This window comes from Chiloscyllium punctatum, chromosome 41 (assembly GCF_047496795.1).
Source record: "Chiloscyllium punctatum isolate Juve2018m chromosome 41, sChiPun1.3, whole genome shotgun sequence".
In the NCBI taxonomy this organism is placed as follows: Eukaryota; Metazoa; Chordata; class Chondrichthyes; order Orectolobiformes; family Hemiscylliidae; genus Chiloscyllium; species Chiloscyllium punctatum.
This window is the reverse complement of record NC_092779.1, coordinates 56,166,990-56,193,306: the sequence shown is the minus strand read 5'-3', so window position 1 is coordinate 56,193,306 and position 26,317 is coordinate 56,166,990. Positions and strand designations below refer to the sequence as shown.

General features: G+C 46.0%; 8 non-coding genes across 8 annotated transcripts; all 8 read right to left on the bottom strand.

Annotated features, from left to right (window-relative positions):
- Positions 1-2,663: 2,663 nt before the first annotated feature.
- Positions 2,664-2,746, bottom strand: trnal-uaa (transfer RNA leucine (anticodon UAA)). The gene has a single exon. It is a non-coding gene; the product is annotated as a tRNA-Leu (tRNA).
- A 2,663-nt stretch (positions 2,747-5,409) lies between these two features.
- Positions 5,410-5,492, bottom strand: trnal-uaa (transfer RNA leucine (anticodon UAA)). The gene has a single exon. It is a non-coding gene; the product is annotated as a tRNA-Leu (tRNA).
- Positions 5,493-8,155: 2,663 nt separating this feature from the next.
- Positions 8,156-8,238, bottom strand: trnal-uaa (transfer RNA leucine (anticodon UAA)). Its single transcript has one exon. It is a non-coding gene; the product is annotated as a tRNA-Leu (tRNA).
- Positions 8,239-10,901: 2,663 nt separating this feature from the next.
- On the bottom strand, positions 10,902-10,984 carry trnal-uaa (transfer RNA leucine (anticodon UAA)). Its single transcript has one exon. It is a non-coding gene; the product is annotated as a tRNA-Leu (tRNA).
- A 2,663-nt stretch (positions 10,985-13,647) lies between these two features.
- On the bottom strand, positions 13,648-13,730 carry trnal-uaa (transfer RNA leucine (anticodon UAA)). The gene has a single exon. It is a non-coding gene; the product is annotated as a tRNA-Leu (tRNA).
- A 2,663-nt stretch (positions 13,731-16,393) lies between these two features.
- trnal-uaa (transfer RNA leucine (anticodon UAA)) lies at positions 16,394-16,476 on the bottom strand. Its single transcript has one exon. It is a non-coding gene; the product is annotated as a tRNA-Leu (tRNA).
- A 5,124-nt stretch (positions 16,477-21,600) lies between these two features.
- On the bottom strand, positions 21,601-21,683 carry trnal-uaa (transfer RNA leucine (anticodon UAA)). Its single transcript has one exon. It is a non-coding gene; the product is annotated as a tRNA-Leu (tRNA).
- A 2,663-nt stretch (positions 21,684-24,346) lies between these two features.
- trnal-uaa (transfer RNA leucine (anticodon UAA)) lies at positions 24,347-24,429 on the bottom strand. Its single transcript has one exon. It is a non-coding gene; the product is annotated as a tRNA-Leu (tRNA).
- Positions 24,430-26,317: the final 1,888 nt, after the last annotated feature.

Genomic DNA, 26,317 nt, shown 5'->3' with positions numbered 1-26,317 from the left:
AGCCAGCCACTAGCGCTGTCAATTTTCTTGCACTTCCAATTGTGCTCCTGCAAAACAACAGATGCAAAGTCACGTTAAAAGGGTTCCATGATCCCTCTCCGACTCGCACAGCTGCTGGGATGTGCCCGGCTACAATGACAATTTCGCAGCAGATAATGATACCCATCAATCCAGACAAAAATCAATGGAAAGCTGAGTCGATCTTCTCAGACTCTTTTCAGCTCCAAATGCATCTGTGAGTGCGTGAGAACACACGATCGGTTATGATTTGGTCAAATTACCATGAGCTGCTTGACATGACTGCAATTTCGATTCTTGCATTGATAAATGATTTCACCCATTGCTCGAAACAGGACAACTTTCACGTTTACACGGAACATGAAACACACCGGACTACAGGGAAAATGCACAAAGCAGAGCAGCCCGTGTTCCAAATCATAACGTGCAGCATAGTTTCAGTCACTGTGTCTGTCTTGCAGAATAAGAGTCCCAAAGAATGTTCTCCACCCTAAAACCGGAGGTAGCATTACAATCCGAGAACGACAGATCACATTGCGAGGATGCTCTGACCTCGGAGCCAATTCGAGATGCCACTTTCCTTGCCTTTTTGCCTTAACCGTGCAATTCGCTGCAGAGATGTTCACACCTGGATATGAGCCACATGGATACCAACTGAGTTGGAAACCTGTGTGGGAATCGAAAGGAAGCGACACAATAAAGTTTGATAAATTCCATGGTGCTTTTAAGAAATGCAGTCTCTGTTCACCTCAATCTAAAAGGCAGTTTCTGAACATAGTCAGAGAAGTCAAAAGGGAATTAGCTCACCCCACCCCACTCTCCGGAAGAGGTGCTAACTGCCCTTGAGTGCTTTTTGTTCTCGATGTGAAGAGCTCTCACGCCTGAGTCACCTTCACGTCTCTGGTTGCTGAGCGAATCACAAAGAAGGAATTTCACCAGAGCTGCTACTGCCTCACTTCCCCACTCGCCCTCCCCGTTTACATTTTCCTGCTCGTCAGTGATTTAAAGAAATCCAAATGGATGCGATGTCATTCTGTAGCCTCTCTGTCGATTCCTCCGTCTCACTTCCAACGTGGCTTAGATCTCGGGGCGCACCTTAATACTAGCGACGCTGTGAAAGCATAGGTCCAGAGGTTCCTCTGAGAGTGTAATTTCTTTCATTGCTGTTGCTGATTGAATGAGCCACTTCCGTGCGAACTGCTCCAAAACATGATTCAGGACCTCTGGTGCCAACTCTCGTACGTTGAATAACGACAGACAGCTTCCAAATGAGGTCTTTCAGAGACGACTTTGGGGGTACATTTGACAGACAGACTAGTTCAGGAATCCGTGGTGCGCTGTGATACCAGAGCATCAGCTTCTTCCCTGTCTTTGAACCGGGCAAACCTGCGCAAGGAATGCAAATGCGGTGCTGCTTTTCATGGAAGGATCAGAAGGCGGGAACTACACTCTCAAACAGAATGGCATATGATCAGAACCAGGTTGGAGAAAAACTTGACAATGCTTTGCACAGTAATTAAATGGAGTTGCATTACATTTCACTACGAGAGCAGATTTGTTCAAGCACTGAAAGTTGAAGCCATTCTACTTTTCACCTTTCTGTTTCCAATCGCTCGTTGTTTAATGGGACTTGTTTAATTTTGGCTATGTGCTGAGCATGGACGAGATACACCGAAGTATCTGTTTCCACGCGGTGTGCCCTAATAACGTTGTGTTGCTTACACCGGCATTAAAGGATCACTCTTTAGCGGAGCTTGCCGTCGCAGTCTGCGGCACAATCATATAGCCTGTTCGACTGCTCACGGGAACGGTAGCATTGTGAATCGCTGCAGAAACGAACGACTTCCTTACTTTTGCTCCGACTGACCATACTCTGGGAAATTTTCCCAGATTCTCAGTTGAGGATTTTTGCAGCTGGAAGTTACCTCAGAAACCCTGTTAACTCGTAATTTATTGAGAGAATCGCAAAACGGAAAGCATTTAACACGGAACACAAACAAAACTGGCAAACCAAATGTATTTCCAGACACAGCGAGCATGAATGCTAAATGTGAGACAGTCCGGGGCATGAGCCATAAAGTAATCTCACAACTAACAACAGGGCAATTCCAAACTACTCTTTCAAACATACAGGAGCCTGAGTGCACCACCACTTCCCGGACAATGCTGAAAAGAGAGAAAGAAAGAACATAATAAGAATGGGCCATAAAAAGTGAATTTCACCAATCACAGTCTCGGCTAGATTACCTTTCCCTTCCGATGTCTCCAGGACGGAGATGAAGGAAATGGGAGAAATTCAATAACATATGACATCGAAATTCATTGGAACGATTTTTTCATTGGCCAGAAAACCAAATAACGACGAGTCGAGTCACCGTAGTACTTTGTTTCACAACAGCGATGAAATAACAGTCTCCATTCGATTCCATTAAAATTCAACTCGCCTGGAACGTAAAGCAACAGAAGAGCTGCGGGAGGCGAACACGATCATGACAGCACAGACGCTTCGCTAAATTCGGCACTTTCACACACCACAATTAATTGCCCGGGAAGCAAACCCATTTCGCTTCTGTTTTAAACAGAAACGCAGCAGGGGTCGAAACAGCATTTCAACCAGCTGCGCGATTGGAGAAGGTCAGCAGAAATGGCAGCGGTGGGATTCGAACCCACGCCTCTGTCAGAGACTGGAGCTTAAATCCAGCGCCTTAGACCGCTCGGCCACACTACCAGCCAGCCACTAGCGCTGCCCATTTTCTTGCACTTCCAATTGTGCTCCTGCAAAACAACAGATGCAAAGTCACGTTAAAAGGGTTCCATGATCCCTCTCCGACTCGCACAGCTGCTGGGATGTGCCCGGCTACAATGACAATTTCGCAGCAGATAATGATACCCATCAATCCAGACAAAAATCAATGGAAAGCTGAGTCGATCTTCTCAGACTCTTTTCAGCTCCAAATGCATCTGTGAGTGCGTGAGAACACACGATCGGTTATGATTTGGTCAAATTACCATGAGCTGCTTGACATGACTGCAATTTCGATTCTTGCATTGATAAATGATTTCACCCATTGCTCGAAACAGGACAACTTTCACGTTTACACGGAACATGAAACACACCGGACTACAGGGAAAATGCACAAAGCAGAGCAGCCCGTGTTCCAAATCATAACGTGCAGCATAGTTTCAGTCACTGTGTCTGTCTTGCAGAATAAGAGTCCCAAAGAATGTTCTCCACCCTAAAACCGGAGGTAGCATTACAATCCGAGAACGACAGATCACATTGCGAGGATGCTCTGACCTCGGAGCCAATTCGAGATGCCACTTTCCTTGCCTTTTTGCCTTAACCGTGCAATTCGCTGCAGAGATGTTCACACCTGGATATGAGCCACATGGATACCAACTGAGTTGGAAACCTGTGTGGGAATCGAAAGGAAGCGACACAATAAAGTTTGATAAATTCCATGGTGCTTTTAAGAAATGCAGTCTCTGTTCACCTCAATCTAAAAGGCAGTTTCTGAACATAGTCAGAGAAGTCAAAAGGGAATTAGCTCACCCCACCCCACTCTCCGGAAGAGGTGCTAACTGCCCTTGAGTGCTTTTTGTTCTCGATGTGAAGAGCTCTCACGCCTGAGTCACCTTCACGTCTCTGGTTGCTGAGCGAATCACAAAGAAGGAATTTCACCAGAGCTGCTACTGCCTCACTTCCCCACTCGCCCTCCCCGTTTACATTTTCCTGCTCGTCAGTGATTTAAAGAAATCCAAATGGATGCGATGTCATTCTGTAGCCTCTCTGTCGATTCCTCCGTCTCACTTCCAACGTGGCTTAGATCTCGGGGCGCACCTTAATACTAGCGACGCTGTGAAAGCATAGGTCCAGAGGTTCCTCTGAGAGTGTAATTTCTTTCATTGCTGTTGCTGATTGAATGAGCCACTTCCGTGCGAACTGCTCCAAAACATGATTCAGGACCTCTGGTGCCAACTCTCGTACGTTGAATAACGACAGACAGCTTCCAAATGAGGTCTTTCAGAGACGACTTTGGGGGTACATTTGACAGACAGACTAGTTCAGGAATCCGTGGTGCGCTGTGATACCAGAGCATCAGCTTCTTCCCTGTCTTTGAACCGGGCAAACCTGCGCAAGGAATGCAAATGCGGTGCTGCTTTTCATGGAAGGATCAGAAGGCGGGAACTACACTCTCAAACAGAATGGCATATGATCAGAACCAGGTTGGAGAAAAACTTGACAATGCTTTGCACAGTAATTAAATGGAGTTGCATTACATTTCACTACGAGAGCAGATTTGTTCAAGCACTGAAAGTTGAAGCCATTCTACTTTTCACCTTTCTGTTTCCAATCGCTCGTTGTTTAATGGGACTTGTTTAATTTTGGCTATGTGCTGAGCATGGACGAGATACACCGAAGTATCTGTTTCCACGCGGTGTGCCCTAATAACGTTGTGTTGCTTACACCGGCATTAAAGGATCACTCTTTAGCGGAGCTTGCCGTCGCAGTCTGCGGCACAATCATATAGCCTGTTCGACTGCTCACGGGAACGGTAGCATTGTGAATCGCTGCAGAAACGAACGACTTCCTTACTTTTGCTCCGACTGACCATACTCTGGGAAATTTTCCCAGATTCTCAGTTCAGGATTTTTGCAGCTGGAAGTTACCTCAGAAACCCTGTTAACTCGTAATTTATTGAGAGAATCGCAAAATGGAAAGCATTTAACACGGAACACAAACAAAACTGGCAAACCAAATGTATTTCCAGACACAGCGAGCATGAATGCTAAATGTGAGACAGTCCGGGGCATGAGCCATAAAGTAATCTCACAACTAACAACAGGGCAATTCCAAACTACTCTTTCAAACATACAGGAGCCTGAGTGCACCACCACTTCCCGGACAATGCTGAAAAGAGAGAAAGAAAGAACATAATAAGAATGGGCCATAAAAAGTGAATTTCACCAATCACAGTCTCGGCTAGATTACCTTTCCCTTCCGATGTCTCCAGGACGGAGATGAAGGAAATGGGAGAAATTCAATAACATATGACATCGAAATTCATTGGAACGATTTTTTCATTGGCCAGAAAACCAAATAACGACGAGTCGAGTCACCGTAGTACTTTGTTTCACAACAGCGATGAAATAACAGTCTCCATTCGATTCCATTAAAATTCAACTCGCCTGGAACGTAAAGCAACAGAAGAGCTGCGGGAGGCGAACACGATCATGACAGCACAGACGCTTCGCTAAATTCGGCACTTTCACACACCACAATTAATTGCCCGGGAAGCAAACCCATTTCGCTTCTGTTTTAAACAGAAACGCAGCAGGGGTCGAAACAGCATTTCAACCAGCTGCGCGATTGGAGAAGGTCAGCAGAAATGGCAGCGGTGGGATTCGAACCCACGCCTCTGTCAGAGACTGGAGCTTAAATCCCGCGCCTTAGACCGCTCGGCCACACTACCAGCCAGCCACTAGCGCTGTCAATTTTCTTGCACTTCCAATTGTGCTCCTGCAAAACAACAGATGCAAAGTCACGTTAAAAGGGTTCCATGATCCCTCTCCGACTCGCACAGCTGCTGGGATGTGCCCGGCTACAATGACAATTTCGCAGCAGATAATGATACCCATCAATCCAGACAAAAATCAATGGAAAGCTGAGTCGATCTTCTCAGACTCTTTTCAGCTCCAAATGCATCTGTGAGTGCGTGAGAACACACGATCGGTTATGATTTGGTCAAATTACCATGAGCTGCTTGACATGACTGCAATTTCGATTCTTGCATTGATAAATGATTTCACCCATTGCTCGAAACAGGACAACTTTCACGTTTACACGGAACATGAAACACACCGGACTACAGGGAAAATGCACAAAGCAGAGCAGCCCGTGTTCCAAATCATAACGTGCAGCATAGTTTCAGTCACTGTGTCTGTCTTGCAGAATAAGAGTCCCAAAGAATGTTCTCCACCCTAAAACCGGAGGTAGCATTACAATCCGAGAACGACAGATCACATTGCGAGGATGCTCTGACCTCGGAGCCAATTCGAGATGCCACTTTCCTTGCCTTTTTGCCTTAACCGTGCAATTCGCTGCAGAGATGTTCACACCTGGATATGAGCCACATGGATACCAACTGAGTTGGAAACCTGTGTGGGAATCGAAAGGAAGCGACACAATAAAGTTTGATAAATTCCATGGTGCTTTTAAGAAATGCAGTCTCTGTTCACCTCAATCTAAAAGGCAGTTTCTGAACATAGTCAGAGAAGTCAAAAGGGAATTAGCTCACCCCACCCCACTCTCCGGAAGAGGTGCTAACTGCCCTTGAGTGCTTTTTGTTCTCGATGTGAAGAGCTCTCACGCCTGAGTCACCTTCACGTCTCTGGTTGCTGAGCGAATCACAAAGAAGGAATTTCACCAGAGCTGCTACTGCCTCACTTCCCCACTCGCCCTCCCCGTTTACATTTTCCTGCTCGTCAGTGATTTAAAGAAATCCAAATGGATGCGATGTCATTCTGTAGCCTCTCTGTCGATTCCTCCGTCTCACTTCCAACGTGGCTTAGATCTCGGGGCGCACCTTAATACTAGCGACGCTGTGAAAGCATAGGTCCAGAGGTTCCTCTGAGAGTGTAATTTCTTTCATTGCTGTTGCTGATTGAATGAGCCACTTCCGTGCGAACTGCTCCAAAACATGATTCAGGACCTCTGGTGCCAACTCTCGTACGTTGAATAACGACAGACAGCTTCCAAATGAGGTCTTTCAGAGACGACTTTGGGGGTACATTTGACAGACAGACTAGTTCAGGAATCCGTGGTGCGCTGTGATACCAGAGCATCAGCTTCTTCCCTGTCTTTGAACCGGGCAAACCTGCGCAAGGAATGCAAATGCGGTGCTGCTTTTCATGGAAGGATCAGAAGGCGGGAACTACACTCTCAAACAGAATGGCATATGATCAGAACCAGGTTGGAGAAAAACTTGACAATGCTTTGCACAGTAATTAAATGGAGTTGCATTACATTTCACTACGAGAGCAGATTTGTTCAAGCACTGAAAGTTGAAGCCATTCTACTTTTCACCTTTCTGTTTCCAATCGCTCGTTGTTTAATGGGACTTATTTAATTTTGGCTATGTGCTGAGCATGGACGAGATACACCGAAGTATCTGTTTCCACGCGGTGTGCCCTAATAACGTTGTGTTGCTTACACCGGCATTAAAGGATCACTCTTTAGCGGAGCTTGCCGTCGCAGTCTGCGGCACAATCATATAGCCTGTTCGACTGCTCACGGGAACGGTAGCATTGTGAATCGCTGCAGAAACGAACGACTTCCTTACTTTTGCTCCGACTGACCATACTCTGGGAAATTTTCCCAGATTCTCAGTTGAGGATTTTTGCAGCTGGAAGTTACCTCAGAAACCCTGTTAACTCGTAATTTATTGAGAGAATCGCAAAACGGAAAGCATTTAACACGGAACACAAACAAAACTGGCAAACCAAATGTATTTCCAGACACAGCGAGCATGAATGCTAAATGTGAGACAGTCCGGGGCATGAGCCATAAAGTAATCTCACAACTAACAACAGGGCAATTCCAAACTACTCTTTCAAACATACAGGAGCCTGAGTGCACCACCACTTCCCGGACAATGCTGAAAAGAGAGAAAGAAAGAACATAATAAGAATGGGCCATAAAAAGTGAATTTCACCAATCACAGTCTCGGCTAGATTACCTTTCCCTTCCGATGTCTCCAGGACGGAGATGAAGGAAATGGGAGAAATTCAATAACATATGACATCGAAATTCATTGGAACGATTTTTTCATTGGCCAGAAAACCAAATAACGACGAGTCGAGTCACCGTAGTACTTTGTTTCACAACAGCGATGAAATAACAGTCTCCATTCGATTCCATTAAAATTCAACTCGCCTGGAACGTAAAGCAACAGAAGAGCTGCGGGAGGCGAACACGATCATGACAGCACAGACGCTTCGCTAAATTCGGCACTTTCACACACCACAATTAATTGCCCGGGAAGCAAACCCATTTCGCTTCTGTTTTAAACAGAAACGCAGCAGGGGTCGAAACAGCATTTCAACCAGCTGCGCGATTGGAGAAGGTCAGCAGAAATGGCAGCGGTGGGATTCGAACCCACGCCTCTGTCAGAGACTGGAGCTTAAATCCAGCGCCTTAGACCGCTCGGCCACACTACCAGCCAGCCACTAGCGCTGCCCATTTTCTTGCACTTCCAATTGTGCTCCTGCAAAACAACAGATGCAAAGTCACGTTAAAAGGGTTCCATGATCCCTCTCCGACTCGCACAGCTGCTGGGATGTGCCCGGCTACAATGACAATTTCGCAGCAGATAATGATACCCATCAATCCAGACAAAAATCAATGGAAAGCTGAGTCGATCTTCTCAGACTCTTTTCAGCTCCAAATGCATCTGTGAGTGCGTGAGAACACACGATCGGTTATGATTTGGTCAAATTACCATGAGCTGCTTGACATGACTGCAATTTCGATTCTTGCATTGATAAATGATTTCACCCATTGCTCGAAACAGGACAACTTTCACGTTTACACGGAACATGAAACACACCGGACTACAGGGAAAATGCACAAAGCAGAGCAGCCCGTGTTCCAAATCATAACGTGCAGCATAGTTTCAGTCACTGTGTCTATCTTGCAGAATAAGAGTCCCAAAGAATGTTCTCCACCCTAAAACCGGAGGTAGCATTGCAATCCGAGAACGACAGATCACATTGCGAGGATGCTCTGACCTCGGAGCCAATTCGAGATGCCACTTTCCTTGCCTTTTTGCCTTAACCGTGCAATTCGCTGCAGAGATGTTCACACCTGGATATGAGCCACATGGATACCAACTGAGTTGGAAACCTGTGTGGGAATCGAAAGGAAGCGACACAATAAAGTTTGATAAATTCCATGGTGCTTTTAAGAAATGCAGTCTCTGTTCACCTCAATCTAAAAGGCAGTTTCTGAACATAGTCAGAGAAGTCAAAAGGGAATTACCTCACCCCACCCCACTCTCCGGAAGAGGTGCTAACTGCCCTTGAGTGCTTTTTGTTCTCGATGTGAAGAGCTCTCACGCCTGAGTCACCTTCACGTCTCTGGTTGCTGAGCCAATCACAAAGAAGGAATTTCACCAGAGCTGCTACTGCCTCACTTCCCCACTCGCCCTCCCCGTTTACATTTTCCTGCTCGTCAGTGATTTAAAGAAATCCAAATGGATGCGATGTCATTCTGTAGCCTCTCTGTCGATTCCTCCGTCTCACTTCCAACGTGGCTTAGATCTCGGGGCGCACCTTAATACTAGCGACGCTGTGAAAGCATAGGTCCAGAGGTTCCTCTGAGAGTGTAATTTCTTTCATTGCTGTTGCTGATTGAATGAGCCACTTCCGTGCGAACTGCTCCAAAACATGATTCAGGACCTCTGGTGCCAACTCTCGTACGTTGAATAACGACAGACAGCTTCCAAATGAGGTCTTTCAGAGACGACTTTGGGGGTACATTTGACAGACAGACTAGTTCAGGAATCCGTGGTGCGCTGTGATACCAGAGCATCAGCTTCTTCCCTGTCTTTGAACCGGGCAAACCTGCGCAAGGAATGCAAATGCGGTGCTGCTTTTCATGGAAGGATCAGAAGGCGGGAACTACACTCTCAAACAGAATGGCATATGATCAGAACCAGGTTGGAGAAAAACTTGACAATGCTTTGCACAGTAATTAAATGGAGTTGCATTACATTTCACTACGAGAGCAGATTTGTTCAAGCACTGAAAGTTGAAGCCATTCTACTTTTCACCTTTCTGTTTCCAATCGCTCGTTGTTTAATGGGACTTGTTTAATTTTGGCTATGTGCTGAGCATGGACGAGATACACCGAAGTATCTGTTTCCACGCGGTGTGCCCTAATAACGTTGTGTTGCTTACACCGGCATTAAAGGATCACTCTTTAGCGGAGCTTGCCGTCGCAGTCTGCGGCACAATCATATAGCCTGTTCGACTGCTCACGGGAACGGTAGCATTGTGAATCGCTGCAGAAACGAACGACTTCCTTACTTTTGCTCCGACTGACCATACTCTGGGAAATTTTCCCAGATTCTCAGTTGAGGATTTTTGCAGCTGGAAGTTACCTCAGAAACCCTGTTAACTCGTAATTTATTGAGAGAATCGCAAAACGGAAAGCATTTAACACGGAACACAAACAAAACTGGCAAACCAAATGTATTTCCAGACACAGCGAGCATGAATGCTAAATGTGAGACAGTCCGGGGCATGAGCCATAAAGTAATCTCACAACTAACAACAGGGCAATTCCAAACTACTCTTTCAAACATACAGGAGCCTGAGTGCACCACCACTTCCCGGACAATGCTGAAAAGAGAGAAAGAAAGAACATAATAAGAATGGGCCATAAAAAGTGAATTTCACCAATCACAGTCTCGGCTAGATTACCTTTCCCTTCCGATGTCTCCAGGACGGAGATGAAGGAAATGGGAGAAATTCAATAACATATGACATCGAAATTCATTGGAACGATTTTTTCATTGGCCAGAAAACCAAATAACGACGAGTCGAGTCACCGTAGTACTTTGTTTCACAACAGCGATGAAATAACAGTCTCCATTCGATTCCATTAAAATTCAACTCGCCTGGAACGTAAAGCAACAGAAGAGCTGCGGGAGGCGAACACGATCATGACAGCACAGACGCTTCGCTAAATTCGGCACTTTCACACACCACAATTAATTGCCCGGGAAGCAAACCCATTTCGCTTCTGTTTTAAACAGAAACGCAGCAGGGGTCGAAACAGCATTTCAACCAGCTGCGCGATTGGAGAAGGTCAGCAGAAATGGCAGCGGTGGGATTCGAACCCACGCCTCTGTCAGAGACTGGAGCTTAAATCCAGCGCCTTAGACCGCTCGGCCACACTACCAGCCAGCCACTAGCGCTGCCCATTTTCTTGCACTTCCAATTGTGCTCCTGCAAAACAACAGATGCAAAGTCACGTTAAAAGGGTTCCATGATCCCTCTCCGACTCGCACAGCTGCTGGGATGTGCCCGGCTACAATGACAATTTCGCAGCAGATAATGATACCCATCAATCCAGACAAAAATCAATGGAAAGCTGAGTCGATCTTCTCAGACTCTTTTCAGCTCCAAATGCATCTGTGAGTGCGTGAGAACACACGATCGGTTATGATTTGGTCAAATTACCATGAGCTGCTTGACATGACTGCAATTTCGATTCTTGCATTGATAAATGATTTCACCCATTGCTCGAAACAGGACAACTTTCACGTTTACACGGAACATGAAACACACCGGACTACAGGGAAAATGCACAAAGCAGAGCAGCCCGTGTTCCAAATCATAACGTGCAGCATAGTTTCAGTCACTGTGTCTATCTTGCAGAATAAGAGTCCCAAAGAATGTTCTCCACCCTAAAACCGGAGGTAGCATTGCAATCCGAGAACGACAGATCACATTGCGAGGATGCTCTGACCTCGGAGCCAATTCGAGATGCCACTTTCCTTGCCTTTTTGCCTTAACCGTGCAATTCGCTGCAGAGATGTTCACACCTGGATATGAGCCACATGGATACCAACTGAGTTGGAAACCTGTGTGGGAATCGAAAGGAAGCGACACAATAAAGTTTGATAAATTCCATGGTGCTTTTAAGAAATGCAGTCTCTGTTCACCTCAATCTAAAAGGCAGTTTCTGAACATAGTCAGAGAAGTCAAAAGGGAATTACCTCACCCCACCCCACTCTCCGGAAGAGGTGCTAACTGCCCTTGAGTGCTTTTTGTTCTCGATGTGAAGAGCTCTCACGCCTGAGTCACCTTCACGTCTCTGGTTGCTGAGCCAATCACAAAGAAGGAATTTCACCAGAGCTGCTACTGCCTCACTTCCCCACTCGCCCTCCCCGTTTACATTTTCCTGCTCGTCAGTGATTTAAAGAAATCCAAATGGATGCGATGTCATTCTGTAGCCTCTCTGTCGATTCCTCCGTCTCACTTCCAACGTGGCTTAGATCTCGGGGCGCACCTTAATACTAGCGACGCTGTGAAAGCATAGGTCCAGAGGTTCCTCTGAGAGTGTAATTTCTTTCATTGCTGTTGCTGATTGAATGAGCCACTTCCGTGCGAACTGCTCCAAAACATGATTCAGGACCTCTGGTGCCAACTCTCGTACGTTGAATAACGACAGACAGCTTCCAAATGAGGTCTTTCAGAGACGACTTTGGGGGTACATTTGACAGACAGACTAGTTCAGGAATCCGTGGTGCGCTGTGATACCAGAGCATCAGCTTCTTCCCTGTCTTTGAACCGGGCAAACCTGCGCAAGGAATGCAAATGCGGTGCTGCTTTTCATGGAAGGATCAGAAGGCGGGAACTACACTCTCAAACAGAATGGCATATGATCAGAACCAGGTTGGAGAAAAACTTGACAATGCTTTGCACAGTAATTAAATGGAGTTGCATTACATTTCACTACGAGAGCAGATTTGTTCAAGCACTGAAAGTTGAAGCCATTCTACTTTTCACCTTTCTGTTTCCAATCGCTCGTTGTTTAATGGGACTTGTTTAATTTTGGCTATGTGCTGAGCATGGACGAGATACACCGAAGTATCTGTTTCCACGCGGTGTGCCCTAATAACGTTGTATTGCTTACACCGGCATTAAAGGATCACTCTTTAGCGGAGCTTGCCGTCGCAGTCTGCGGCACAATCATATAGCCTGTTCGACTGCTCACGGGAACGGTAGCATTGTGAATCGCTGCAGAAACGAACGACTTCCTTACTTTTGCTCCGACTGACCATACTCTGGGAAATTTTCCCAGATTCTCAGTTCAGGATTTTTGCAGCTGGAAGTTACCTCAGAAACCCTGTTAACTCGTAATTTATTGAGAGAATCGCAAAACGGAAAGCATTTAACACGGAACACAAACAAAACTGGCAAACCAAATGTATTTCCAGACACAGCGAGCATGAATGCTAAATGTGAGACAGTCCGGGGCATGAGCCATAAAGTAATCTCACAACTAACAACAGGGCAATTCCAAACTACTCTTTCAAACATACAGGAGCCTGAGTGCACCACCACTTCCCGGACAATGCTGAAAAGAGAGAAAGAAAGAACATAATAAGAATGGGCCATAAAAAGTGAATTTCACCAATCACAGTCTCGGCTAGATTACCTTTCCCTTCCGATGTCTCCAGGACGGAGATGAAGGAAATGGGAGAAATTCAATAACATATGACATCGAAATTCATTGGAACGATTTTTTCATTGGCCAGAAAACCAAATAACGACGAGTCGAGTCACCGTAGTACTTTGTTTCACAACAGCGATGAAATAACAGTCTCCATTCGATTCCATTAAAATTCAACTCGCCTGGAACGTAAAGCAACAGAAGAGCTGCGGGAAGCGAACACGATCATGACAGCACAGACGCTTCGCCAAATTCGGCACTTTCACACACCACAATTAATTGCCCGGGAAGCAAACCCATTTCGCTTCTGTTTTAAACAGAAACGCAGCAGGGGTCGAAACAGCATTTCAACCAGCTGCGCGATTGGAGAAGGTCAGCAGAAATGGCAGCGGTGGGATTCGAACCCACGCCTCTGTCAGAGACGGGAGCTTAAATCCAGCGCCTTAGACCGCTCGGCCACACTACCAGCCAGCCACTAGCGCTGCCCATTTTCTTGCACTTCCAATTGTGCTCCTGCAAAACAACAGATGCAAAGTCACGTTAAAAGGGTTCCATGATCCCTCTCCGACTCGCACAGCTGCTGGGATGTGCCCGGCTACAATGACAATTTCGCAGCAGATAATGATACCCATCAATCCAGACAAAAATCAATGGTAAGCTGAGTCGATCTTCTCAGACTCTTTTCAGCTCCAAATGCATCTGTGAGTGCGTGAGAACACACGATCGGTTATGATTTGGTCAAATTACCATGAGCTACTTGACATGACTGCAATTTCGATTCTTGCATTGATAAATGATTTCACCCATTGCTCGAAACAGGACAACTTTCACGTTTACACGGAACATGAAACACACCGGACTACAGGGAAAATGCACAAAGCTGAGCAGCCCGTGTTCCAAATCATAACGTGCAGCATAGTTTCAGTCACTGTGTCTGTCTTGCAGAATAAGAGTCCCAAAGAATGTTCTCCACCCTAAAACCGGAGGTAGCATTACAATCCGAGAACGACAGATCACATTGCGAGGATGCTCTGACCTCGGAGCCAATTCGAGATGCCACTTTCCTTGCCTTTTTGCCTTAACCGTGCAATTCGCTGCAGAGATGTTCACACCTGGATATGAGCCACATGGATACCAACTGAGTTGGAAACCTGTGTGGGAATCGAAAGGAAGCGACACAATAAAGTTTGATAAATTCCATGGTGCTTTTAAGAAATGCAGTCTCTGTTCACCTCAATCTAAAAGGCAGTTTCTGAACATAGTCAGAGAAGTCAAAAGGGAATTACCTCACCCCACCCCACTCTCCGGAAGAGGTGCTAACTGCCCGTGAGTGCTTTTTGTTCTCGATGTGAAGAGCTCTCACGCCTGAGTCACCTTCACGTCTCTGGTTGCTGAGCGAATCACAAAGAAGGAATTTCACCAGAGCTGCTACTGCCTCACTTCCCCACTCGCCCTCCCCGTTTACATTTTCCTGCTCGTCAGTGATTTAAAGAAATCCAAATGGATGCGATGTCATTCTGTAGCCTCTCTGTCGATTCCTCCGTCTCACTTCCAACGTGGCTTAGATCTCGGGGCGCACCTTAATACTAGCGACGCTGTGAAAGCATAGGTCCAGAGGTTCCTCTGAGAGTGTAATTTCTTTCATTGCTGTTGCTGATTGAATGAGCCACTTCCGTGCGAACTGCTCCAAAACATGATTCAGGACCTCTGGTGCCAACTCTCGTACGTTGAATAACGACAGACAGCTTCCAAATGAGGTCTTTCAGAGACGACTTTGGGGGTACATTTGACAGACAGACTAGTTCAGGAATCCGTGGTGCGCTGTGATACCAGAGCATCAGCTTCTTCCCTGTCTTTGAACCGGGCAAACCTGCGCAAGGAATGCAAATGCGGTGCTGCTTTTCATGGAAGGATCAGAAGGCGGGAACTACACTCTCAAACAGAATGGCATATGATCAGAACCAGGTTGGAGAAAAACTTGACAATGCTTTGCACAGTAATTAAATGGAGTTGCATTACATTTCACTACGAGAGCAGATTTGTTCAAGCACTGAAAGTTGAAGCCATTCTACTTTTCACCTTTCTGTTTCCAATCGCTCGTTGTTTAATGGGACTTGTTTAATTTTGGCTATGTGCTGAGCATGGACGAGATACACCGAAGTATCTGTTTCCACGCGGTGTGCCCTAATAACGTTGTATTGCTTACACCGGCATTAAAGGATCACTCTTTAGCGGAGCTTGCCGTCGCAGTCTGCGGCACAATCATATAGCCTGTTCGACTGCTCACGGGAACGGTAGCATTGTGAATCGCTGCAGAAACGAACGACTTCCTTACTTTTGCTCCGACTGACCATACTCTGGGAAATTTTCCCAGATTCTCAGTTCAGGATTTTTGCAGCTGGAAGTTACCTCAGAAACCCTGTTAACTCGTAATTTATTGAGAGAATCGCAAAACGGAAAGCATTTAACACGGAACACAAACAAAACTGGCAAACCAAATGTATTTCCAGACACAGCGAGCATGAATGCTAAATGTGAGACAGTCCGGGGCATGAGCCATAAAGTAATCTCACAACTAACAACAGGGCAATTCCAAACTACTCTTTCAAACATACAGGAGCCTGAGTGCACCACCACTTCCCGGACAATGCTGAAAAGAGAGAAAGAAAGAACATAATAAGAATGGGCCATAAAAAGTGAATTTCACCAATCACAGTCTCGGCTAGATTACCTTTCCCTTCCGATGTCTCCAGGACGGAGATGAAGGAAATGGGAGAAATTCAATAACATATGACATCGAAATTCATTGGAACGATTTTTTCATTGGCCAGAAAACCAAATAACGACGAGTCGAGTCACCGTAGTACTTTGTTTCACAACAGCGATGAAATAACAGTCTCCATTCGATTCCATTAAAATTCAACTCGCCTGGAACGTAAAGCAACAGAAGAGCTGCGGGAAGCGAACACGATCATGACAGCACAGACGCTTCGCCAAATTCGGCACTTTCACACACCACAATTAATTGCCCGGGAAGCAAACCCATTTCGCTTCTGTTTTAAACAGAAACGCAGCAGGGGTCGAAACAGCATTTCAACCAGCTGCGCGATTGGAGAAGGTCAGCAGAAATGGCAGCGGTGGGATTCGAACCCACGCCTCTGTCAGAGACTGGAGCTTAAATCCCGCGCCTTAGACCGCTCGGCCACACTACCAGCCAGCCACTAGCGCTGCCAATTTTCTTGCACTTCCAATTGTGCTCCTGCAAAACAACAGATGCAAAGTCACGTTAAAAGGGTTCCATGATCCCTCTCCGACTCGCACAGCTGCTGGGATGTGCCCGGCTACAATGACAATTTCGCAGCAGATAATGATACCCATCAATCCAGACAAAAATCAATGGTAAGCTGAGTCGATCTTCTCAGACTCTTTTCAGCTCCAAATGCATCTGTGAGTGCGTGAGAACACACGATCGGTTATGATTTGGTCAAATTACCATGAGCTACTTGACATGACTGCAATTTCGATTCTTGCATTGATAAATGATTTCACCCATTGCTCGAAACAGGACAACTTTCACGTTTACACGGAACATGAAACACACCGGACTACAGGGAAAATGCACAAAGCTGAGCAGCCCGTGTTCCAAATCATAACGTGCAGCATAGTTTCAGTCACTGTGTCTGTCTTGCAGAATAAGAGTCCCAAAGAATGTTCTCCACCCTAAAACCGGAGGTAGCATTACAATCCGAGAACGACAGATCACATTGCGAGGATGCTCTGACCTCGGAGCCAATTCGAGATGCCACTTTCCTTGCCTTTTTGCCTTAACCGTGCAATTCGCTGCAGAGATGTTCACACCTGGATATGAGCCACATGGATACCAACTGAGTTGGAAACCTGTGTGGGAATCGAAAGGAAGCGACACAATAAAGTTTGATAAATTCCATGGTGCTTTTAAGAAATGCAGTCTCTGTTCACCTCAATCTAAAAGGCAGTTTCTGAACATAGTCAGAGAAGTCAAAAGGGAATTACCTCACCCCACCCCACTCTCCGGAAGAGGTGCTAACTGCCCGTGAGTGCTTTTTGTTCTCGATGTGAAGAGCTCTCACGCCTGAGTCACCTTCACGTCTCTGGTTGCTGAGCGAATCACAAAGAAGGAATTTCACCAGAGCTGCTACTGCCTCACTTCCCCACTCGCCCTCCCCGTTTACATTTTCCTGCTCGTCAGTGATTTAAAGAAATCCAAATGGATGCGATGTCATTCTGTAGCCTCTCTGTCGATTCCTCCGTCTCACTTCCAACGTGGCTTAGATCTCGGGGCGCACCTTAATACTAGCGACGCTGTGAAAGCATAGGTCCAGAGGTTCCTCTGAGAGTGTAATTTCTTTCATTGCTGTTGCTGATTGAATGAGCCACTTCCGTGCGAACTGCTCCAAAACATGATTCAGGACCTCTGGTGCCAACTCTCGTACGTTGAATAACGACAGACAGCTTCCAAATGAGGTCTTTCAGAGACGACTTTGGGGGTACATTTGACAGACAGACTAGTTCAGGAATCCGTGGTGCGCTGTGATACCAGAGCATCAGCTTCTTCCCTGTCTTTGAACCGGGCAAACCTGCGCAAGGAATGCAAATGCGGTGCTGCTTTTCATGGAAGGATCAGAAGGCGGGAACTACACTCTCAAACAGAATGGCATATGATCAGAACCAGGTTGGAGAAAAACTTGACAATGCTTTGCACAGTAATTAAATGGAGTTGCATTACATTTCACTACGAGAGCAGATTTGTTCAAGCACTGAAAGTTGAAGCCATTCTACTTTTCACCTTTCTGTTTCCAATCGCTCGTTGTTTAATGGGACTTGTTTAATTTTGGCTATGTGCTGAGCATGGACGAGATACACCGAAGTATCTGTTTCCACGCGGTGTGCCCTAATAACGTTGTGTTGCTTACACCGGCATTAAAGGATCACTCTTTAGCGGAGCTTGCCGTCGCAGTCTGCGGCACAATCATATAGCCTGTTCGACTGCTCACGGGAACGGTAGCATTGTGAATCGCTGCAGAAACGAACGACTTCCTTACTTTTGCTCCGACTGACCATACTCTGGGAAATTTTCCCAGATTCTCAGTTCAGGATTTTTGCAGCTGGAAGTTACCTCAGAAACCCTGTTAACTCGTAATTTATTGAGAGAATCGCAAAACGGAAAGCATTTAACACGGAACACAAACAAAACTGGCAAACCAAATGTATTTCCAGACACAGCGAGCATGAATGCTAAATGTGAGACAGTCCGGGGCATGAGCCATAAAGTAATCTCACAACTAACAACAGGGCAATTCCAAACTACTCTTTCAAACATACAGGAGCCTGAGTGCACCACCACTTCCCGGACAATGCTGAAAAGAGAGAAAGAAAGAACATAATAAGAATGGGCCATAAAAAGTGAATTTCACCAATCACAGTCTCGGCTAGATTACCTTTCCCTTCCGATGTCTCCAGGACGGAGATGAAGGAAATGGGAGAAATTCAATAACATATGACATCGAAATTCATTGGAACGATTTTTTCATTGGCCAGAAAACCAAATAACGACGAGTCGAGTCACCGTAGTACTTTGTTTCACAACAGCGATGAAATAACAGTCTCCATTCGATTCCATTAAAATTCAACTCGCCTGGAACGTAAAGCAACAGAAGAGCTGCGGGAGGCGAACACGATCATGACAGCACAGACGCTTCGCTAAATTCGGCACTTTCACACACCACAATTAATTGCCCGGGAAGCAAACCCATTTCGCTTCTGTTTTAAACAGAATTTCGCAGCAGATAATGATACCCATCAATCCAGACAAAAATCAATGGAAAGCTGAGTCGATCTTCTCAGACTCTTTTCAGCTCCAAATGCATCTGTGAGTGCGTGAGAACACACGATCGGTTATGATTTGGTCAAATTACCATGAGCTACTTGACATGACTGCAATTTCGATTCTTGCATTGATAAATGATTTCACCCATTGCTCGAAACAGGACAACTTTCACGTTTACACGGAACATGAAACACACCGGACTACAGGGAAAATGCACAAAGCTGAGCAGCCCGTGTTCCAAATCATAACGTGCAGCATAGTTTCAGTCACTGTGTCTGTCTTGCAGAATAAGAGTCCCAAAGAATGTTCTCCACCCTAAAACCGTAGGTAGCATTACAAACCGAGAACGACAGATCACATTGCGAGGATGCTCTGACCTCGGAGCCAATTCGAGATGCCACTTTCCTTGCCTTTTTGCCTTAACCGTGCAATTCGCTGCAGAGATGTTCACACCTGGATATGAGCCACATGGATACCAACTGAGTTGGAAACCTGTGTGGGAATCGAAAGGAAGCGACACAATAAAGTTTGATAAATTCCATGGTGCTTTTAAGAAATGCAGTCTCTGTTCACCTCAATCTAAAAGGCAGTTTCTGAATATAGTCAGAGAAGTCAAAAGGGAATTACCTCACCCCACCCCACTCTCCGGAAGAGGTGCTAACTGCCCGTGAGTGCTTTTTGTTCTCGATGTGAAGAGCTCTCACGCCTGAGTCACCTTCACGTCTCTGGTTGCTGAGCGAATCACAAAGAAGGAATTTCACCAGAGCTGCTACTGCCTCACTTCCCCACTCGCCCTCCCCGTTTACATTTTCCTGCTCGTCAGTGATTTAAAGAAATCCAAATGGATGCGATGTCATTCTGTAGCCTCTCTGTCGATTCCTCCGTCTCACTTCCAACGTGGCTTAGATCTCGGGGCGCACCTTAATACTAGCGACGCTGTGAAAGCATAGGTCCAGAGGTTCCTCTGAGAGTGTAATTTCTTTCATTGCTGTTGCTGATTGAATGAGCCACTTCCGTGCGAACTGCTCCAAAACATGATTCAGGAGCTCTGGTGCCAACTCTCGTACGTTGAATAACGACAGACAGCTTCCAAATGAGGTCTTTCAGAGACGACTTTGGGGGTACATTTGACAGACAGACTAGTTCAGGAATCCGTGGTGCGCTGTGATACCAGAGCATCAGCTTCTTCCCTGTCTTTGAACCGGGCAAACCTGCGCAAGGAATGCAAATGCGGTGCTGCTTTTCATGGAAGGATCAGAAGGCGGGAACTACACTCTCAAACAGAATGGCATATGATCAGAACCAGGTTGGAGAAAAACTTGACAATGCTTTGCACAGTAATTAAATGGAGTTGCATTACATTTCACTACGAGAGCAGATTTGTTCAAGCACTGAAAGTTGAAGCCATTCTACTTTTCACCTTTCTGTTTCCAATCGCTCGTTGTTTAATGGGACTTGTTTAATTTTGGCTATGTGCTGAGCATGGACGAGATACACCGAAGTATCTGTTTCCACGCGGTGTGCCCTAATAACGTTGTGTTGCTTACACCGGCATTAAAGGATCACTCTTTAGCGGAGCTTGCCGTCGCAGTCTGCGGCACAATCATATAGCCTGTTCGACTGCTCACGGGAACGGTAGCATTGTGAATCGCTGCAGAAACGAACGACTTCCTTACTTTTGCTCCGACTGACCATACTCTGGGAAATTTTCCCAGATTCTCAGTTGAGGATTTTTGCAGCTGGAAGTTACCTCAGAAACCCTGTTAACTCGTAATTTATTGAGAGAATCGCAAAACGGAAAGCATTTAACACGGAACACAAACAAAACTGGCAAACCAAATGTATTTCCAGACACAGCGAGCATGAATGCTAAATGTGAGACAGTCCGGGGCATGAGCCATAAAGTAATCTCACAACTAACAACAGGGCAATTCCAAACTACTCTTTCAAACATACAGGAGCCTGAGTGCACCACCACTTCCCGGACAATGCTGAAAAGAGAGAAAGAAAGAACATAATAAGAATGGGCCATAAAAAGTGAATTTCACCAATCACAGTCTCGGCTAGATTACCTTTCCCTTCCGATGTCTCCAGGACGGAGATGAAGGAAATGGGAGAAATTCAATAACATATGACATCGAAATTCATTGGAACGATTTTTTCATTGGCCAGAAAACCAAATAACGACGAGTCGAGTCACCGTAGTACTTTGTTTCACAACAGCGATGAAATAACAGTCTCCATTCGATTCCATTAAAATTCAACTCGCCTGGAACGTAAAGCAACAGAAGAGCTGCGGGAGGCGAACACGATCATGACAGCACAGACGCTTCGCTAAATTCGGCACTTTCACACACCACAATTAATTGCCCGGGAAGCAAACCCATTTCGCTTCTGTTTTAAACAGAAACGCAGCAGGGGTCGAAACAGCATTTCAACCAGCTGCGCGATTGGAGAAGGTCAGCAGAAATGGCAGCGGTGGGATTCGAACCCACGCCTCTGTCAGAGACTGGAGCTTAAATCCAGCGCCTTAGACCGCTCGGCCACACTACCAGCCAGCCACTAGCGCTGCCCATTTTCTTGCACTTCCAATTGTGCTCCTGCAAAACAACAGATGCAAAGTCACGTTAAAAGGGTTCCATGATCCCTCTCCGACTCGCACAGCTGCTGGGATGTGCCCGGCTACAATGACAATTTCGCAGCAGATAATGATACCCATCAATCCAGACAAAAATCAATGGAAAGCTGAGTCGATCTTCTCAGACTCTTTTCAGCTCCAAATGCATCTGTGAGTGCGTGAGAACACACGATCGGTTATGATTTGGTCAAATTACCATGAGCTGCTTGACATGACTGCAATTTCGATTCTTGCATTGATAAATGATTTCACCCATTGCTCGAAACAGGACAACTTTCACGTTTACACGGAACATGAAACACACCGGACTACAGGGAAAATGCACAAAGCAGAGCAGCCCGTGTTCCAAATCATAACGTGCAGCATAGTTTCAGTCACTGTGTCTATCTTGCAGAATAAGAGTCCCAAAGAATGTTCTCCACCCTAAAACCGGAGGTAGCATTGCAATCCGAGAACGACAGATCACATTGCGAGGATGCTCTGACCTCGGAGCCAATTCGAGATGCCACTTTCCTTGCCTTTTTGCCTTAACCGTGCAATTCGCTGCAGAGATGTTCACACCTGGATATGAGCCACATGGATACCAACTGAGTTGGAAACCTGTGTGGGAATCGAAAGGAAGCGACACAATAAAGTTTGATAAATTCCATGGTGCTTTTAAGAAATGCAGTCTCTGTTCACCTCAATCTAAAAGGCAGTTTCTGAACATAGTCAGAGAAGTCAAAAGGGAATTACCTCACCCCACCCCACTCTCCGGAAGAGGTGCTAACTGCCCTTGAGTGCTTTTTGTTCTCGATGTGAAGAGCTCTCACGCCTGAGTCACCTTCACGTCTCTGGTTGCTGAGCCAATCACAAAGAAGGAATTTCACCAGAGCTGCTACTGCCTCACTTCCCCACTCGCCCTCCCCGTTTACATTTTCCTGCTCGTCAGTGATTTAAAGAAATCCAAATGGATGCGATGTCATTCTGTAGCCTCTCTGTCGATTCCTCCGTCTCACTTCCAACGTGGCTTAGATCTCGGGGCGCACCTTAATACTAGCGACGCTGTGAAAGCATAGGTCCAGAGGTTCCTCTGAGAGTGTAATTTCTTTCATTGCTGTTGCTGATTGAATGAGCCACTTCCGTGCGAACTGCTCCAAAACATGATTCAGGACCTCTGGTGCCAACTCTCGTACGTTGAATAACGACAGACAGCTTCCAAATGAGGTCTTTCAGAGACGACTTTGGGGGTACATTTGACAGACAGACTAGTTCAGGAATCCGTGGTGCGCTGTGATACCAGAGCATCAGCTTCTTCCCTGTCTTTGAACCGGGCAAACCTGCGCAAGGAATGCAAATGCGGTGCTGCTTTTCATGGAAGGATCAGAAGGCGGGAACTACACTCTCAAACAGAATGGCATATGATCAGAACCAGGTTGGAGAAAAACTTGACAATGCTTTGCACAGTAATTAAATGGAGTTGCATTACATTTCACTACGAGAGCAGATTTGTTCAAGCACTGAAAGTTGAAGCCATTCTACTTTTCACCTTTCTGTTTCCAATCGCTCGTTGTTTAATGGGACTTGTTTAATTTTGGCTATGTGCTGAGCATGGACGAGATACACCGAAGTATCTGTTTCCACGCGGTGTGCCCTAATAACGTTGTGTTGCTTACACCGGCATTAAAGGATCACTCTTTAGCGGAGCTTGCCGTCGCAGTCTGCGGCACAATCATATAGCCTGTTCGACTGCTCACGGGAACGGTAGCATTGTGAATCGCTGCAGAAACGAACGACTTCCTTACTTTTGCTCCGACTGACCATACTCTGGGAAATTTTCCCAGATTCTCAGTTGAGGATTTTTGCAGCTGGAAGTTACCTCAGAAACCCTGTTAACTCGTAATTTATTGAGAGAATCGCAAAACGGAAAGCATTTAACACGGAACACAAACAAAACTGGCAAACCAAATGTATTTCCAGACACAGCGAGCATGAATGCTAAATGTGAGACAGTCCGGGGCATGAGCCATAAAGTAATCTCACAACTAACAACAGGGCAATTCCAAACTACTCTTTCAAACATACAGGAGCCTGAGTGCACCACCACTTCCCGGACAATGCTGAAAAGAGAGAAAGAAAGAACATAATAAGAATGGGCCATAAAAAGTGAATTTCACCAATCACAGTCTCGGCTAGATTACCTTTCCCTTCCGATGTCTCCAGGACGGAGATGAAGGAAATGGGAGAAATTCAATAACATATGACATCGAAATTCATTGGAACGATTTTTTCATTGGCCAGAAAACCAAATAACGACGAGTCGAGTCACCGTAGTACTTTGTTTCACAACAGCGATGAAATAACAGTCTCCATTCGATTCCATTAAAATTCAACTCGCCTGGAACGTAAAGCAACAGAAGAGCTGCGGGAGGCGAACACGATCATGACAGCACAGACGCTTCGCTAAATTCGGCACTTTCACACACCACAATTAATTGCCCGGGAAGCAAACCCATTTCGCTTCTGTTTTAAACAGAAACGCAGCAGGGGTCGAAACAGCATTTCAACCAGCTGCGCGATTGGAGAAGGTCAGCAGAAATGGCAGCGGTGGGATTCGAACCCACGCCTCTGTCAGAGACTGGAGCTTAAATCCAGCGCCTTAGACCGCTCGGCCACACTACCAGCCAGCCACTAGCGCTGCCCATTTTCTTGCACTTCCAATTGTGCTCCTGCAAAACAACAGATGCAAAGTCACGTTAAAAGGGTTCCATGATCCCTCTCCGACTCGCACAGCTGCTGGGATGTGCCCGGCTACAATGACAATTTCGCAGCAGATAATGATACCCATCAATCCAGACAAAAATCAATGGAAAGCTGAGTCGATCTTCTCAGACTCTTTTCAGCTCCAAATGCATCTGTGAGTGCGTGAGAACACACGATCGGTTATGATTTGGTCAAATTACCATGAGCTGCTTGACATGACTGCAATTTCGATTCTTGCATTGATAAATGATTTCACCCATTGCTCGAAACAGGACAACTTTCACGTTTACACGGAACATGAAACACACCGGACTACAGGGAAAATGCACAAAGCAGAGCAGCCCGTGTTCCAAATCATAACGTGCAGCATAGTTTCAGTCACTGTGTCTATCTTGCAGAATAAGAGTCCCAAAGAATGTTCTCCACCCTAAAACCGGAGGTAGCATTGCAATCCGAGAACGACAGATCACATTGCGAGGATGCTCTGACCTCGGAGCCAATTCGAGATGCCACTTTCCTTGCCTTTTTGCCTTAACCGTGCAATTCGCTGCAGAGATGTTCACACCTGGATATGAGCCACATGGATACCAACTGAGTTGGAAACCTGTGTGGGAATCGAAAGGAAGCGACACAATAAAGTTTGATAAATTCCATGGTGCTTTTAAGAAATGCAGTCTCTGTTCACCTCAATCTAAAAGGCAGTTTCTGAACATAGTCAGAGAAGTCAAAAGGGAATTACCTCACCCCACCCCACTCTCCGGAAGAGGTGCTAACTGCCCTTGAGTGCTTTTTGTTCTCGATGTGAAGAGCTCTCACGCCTGAGTCACCTTCACGTCTCTGGTTGCTGAGCCAATCACAAAGAAGGAATTTCACCAGAGCTGCTACTGCCTCACTTCCCCACTCGCCCTCCCCGTTTACATTTTCCTGCTCGTCAGTGATTTAAAGAAATCCAAATGGATGCGATGTCATTCTGTAGCCTCTCTGTCGATTCCTCCGTCTCACTTCCAACGTGGCTTAGATCTCGGGGCGCACCTTAATACTAGCGACGCTGTGAAAGCATAGGTCCAGAGGTTCCTCTGAGAGTGTAATTTCTTTCATTGCTGTTGCTGATTGAATGAGCCACTTCCGTGCGAACTGCTCCAAAACATGATTCAGGACCTCTGGTGCCAACTCTCGTACGTTGAATAACGACAGACAGCTTCCAAATGAGGTCTTTCAGAGACGACTTTGGGGGTACATTTGACAGACAGACTAGTTCAGGAATCCGTGGTGCGCTGTGATACCAGAGCATCAGCTTCTTCCCTGTCTTTGAACCGGGCAAACCTGCGCAAGGAATGCAAATGCGGTGCTGCTTTTCATGGAAGGATCAGAAGGCGGGAACTACACTCTCAAACAGAATGGCATATGATCAGAACCAGGTTGGAGAAAAACTTGACAATGCTTTGCACAGTAATTAAATGGAGTTGCATTACATTTCACTACGAGAGCAGATTTGTTCAAGCACTGAAAGTTGAAGCCATTCTACTTTTCACCTTTCTGTTTCCAATCGCTCGTTGTTTAATGGGACTTGTTTAATTTTGGCTATGTGCTGAGCATGGACGAGATACACCGAAGTATCTGTTTCCACGCGGTGTGCCCTAATAACGTTGTATTGCTTACACCGGCATTAAAGGATCACTCTTTAGCGGAGCTTGCCGTCGCAGTCTGCGGCACAATCATATAGCCTGTTCGACTGCTCACGGGAACGGTAGCATTGTGAATCGCTGCAGAAACGAACGACTTCCTTACTTTTGCTCCGACTGACCAT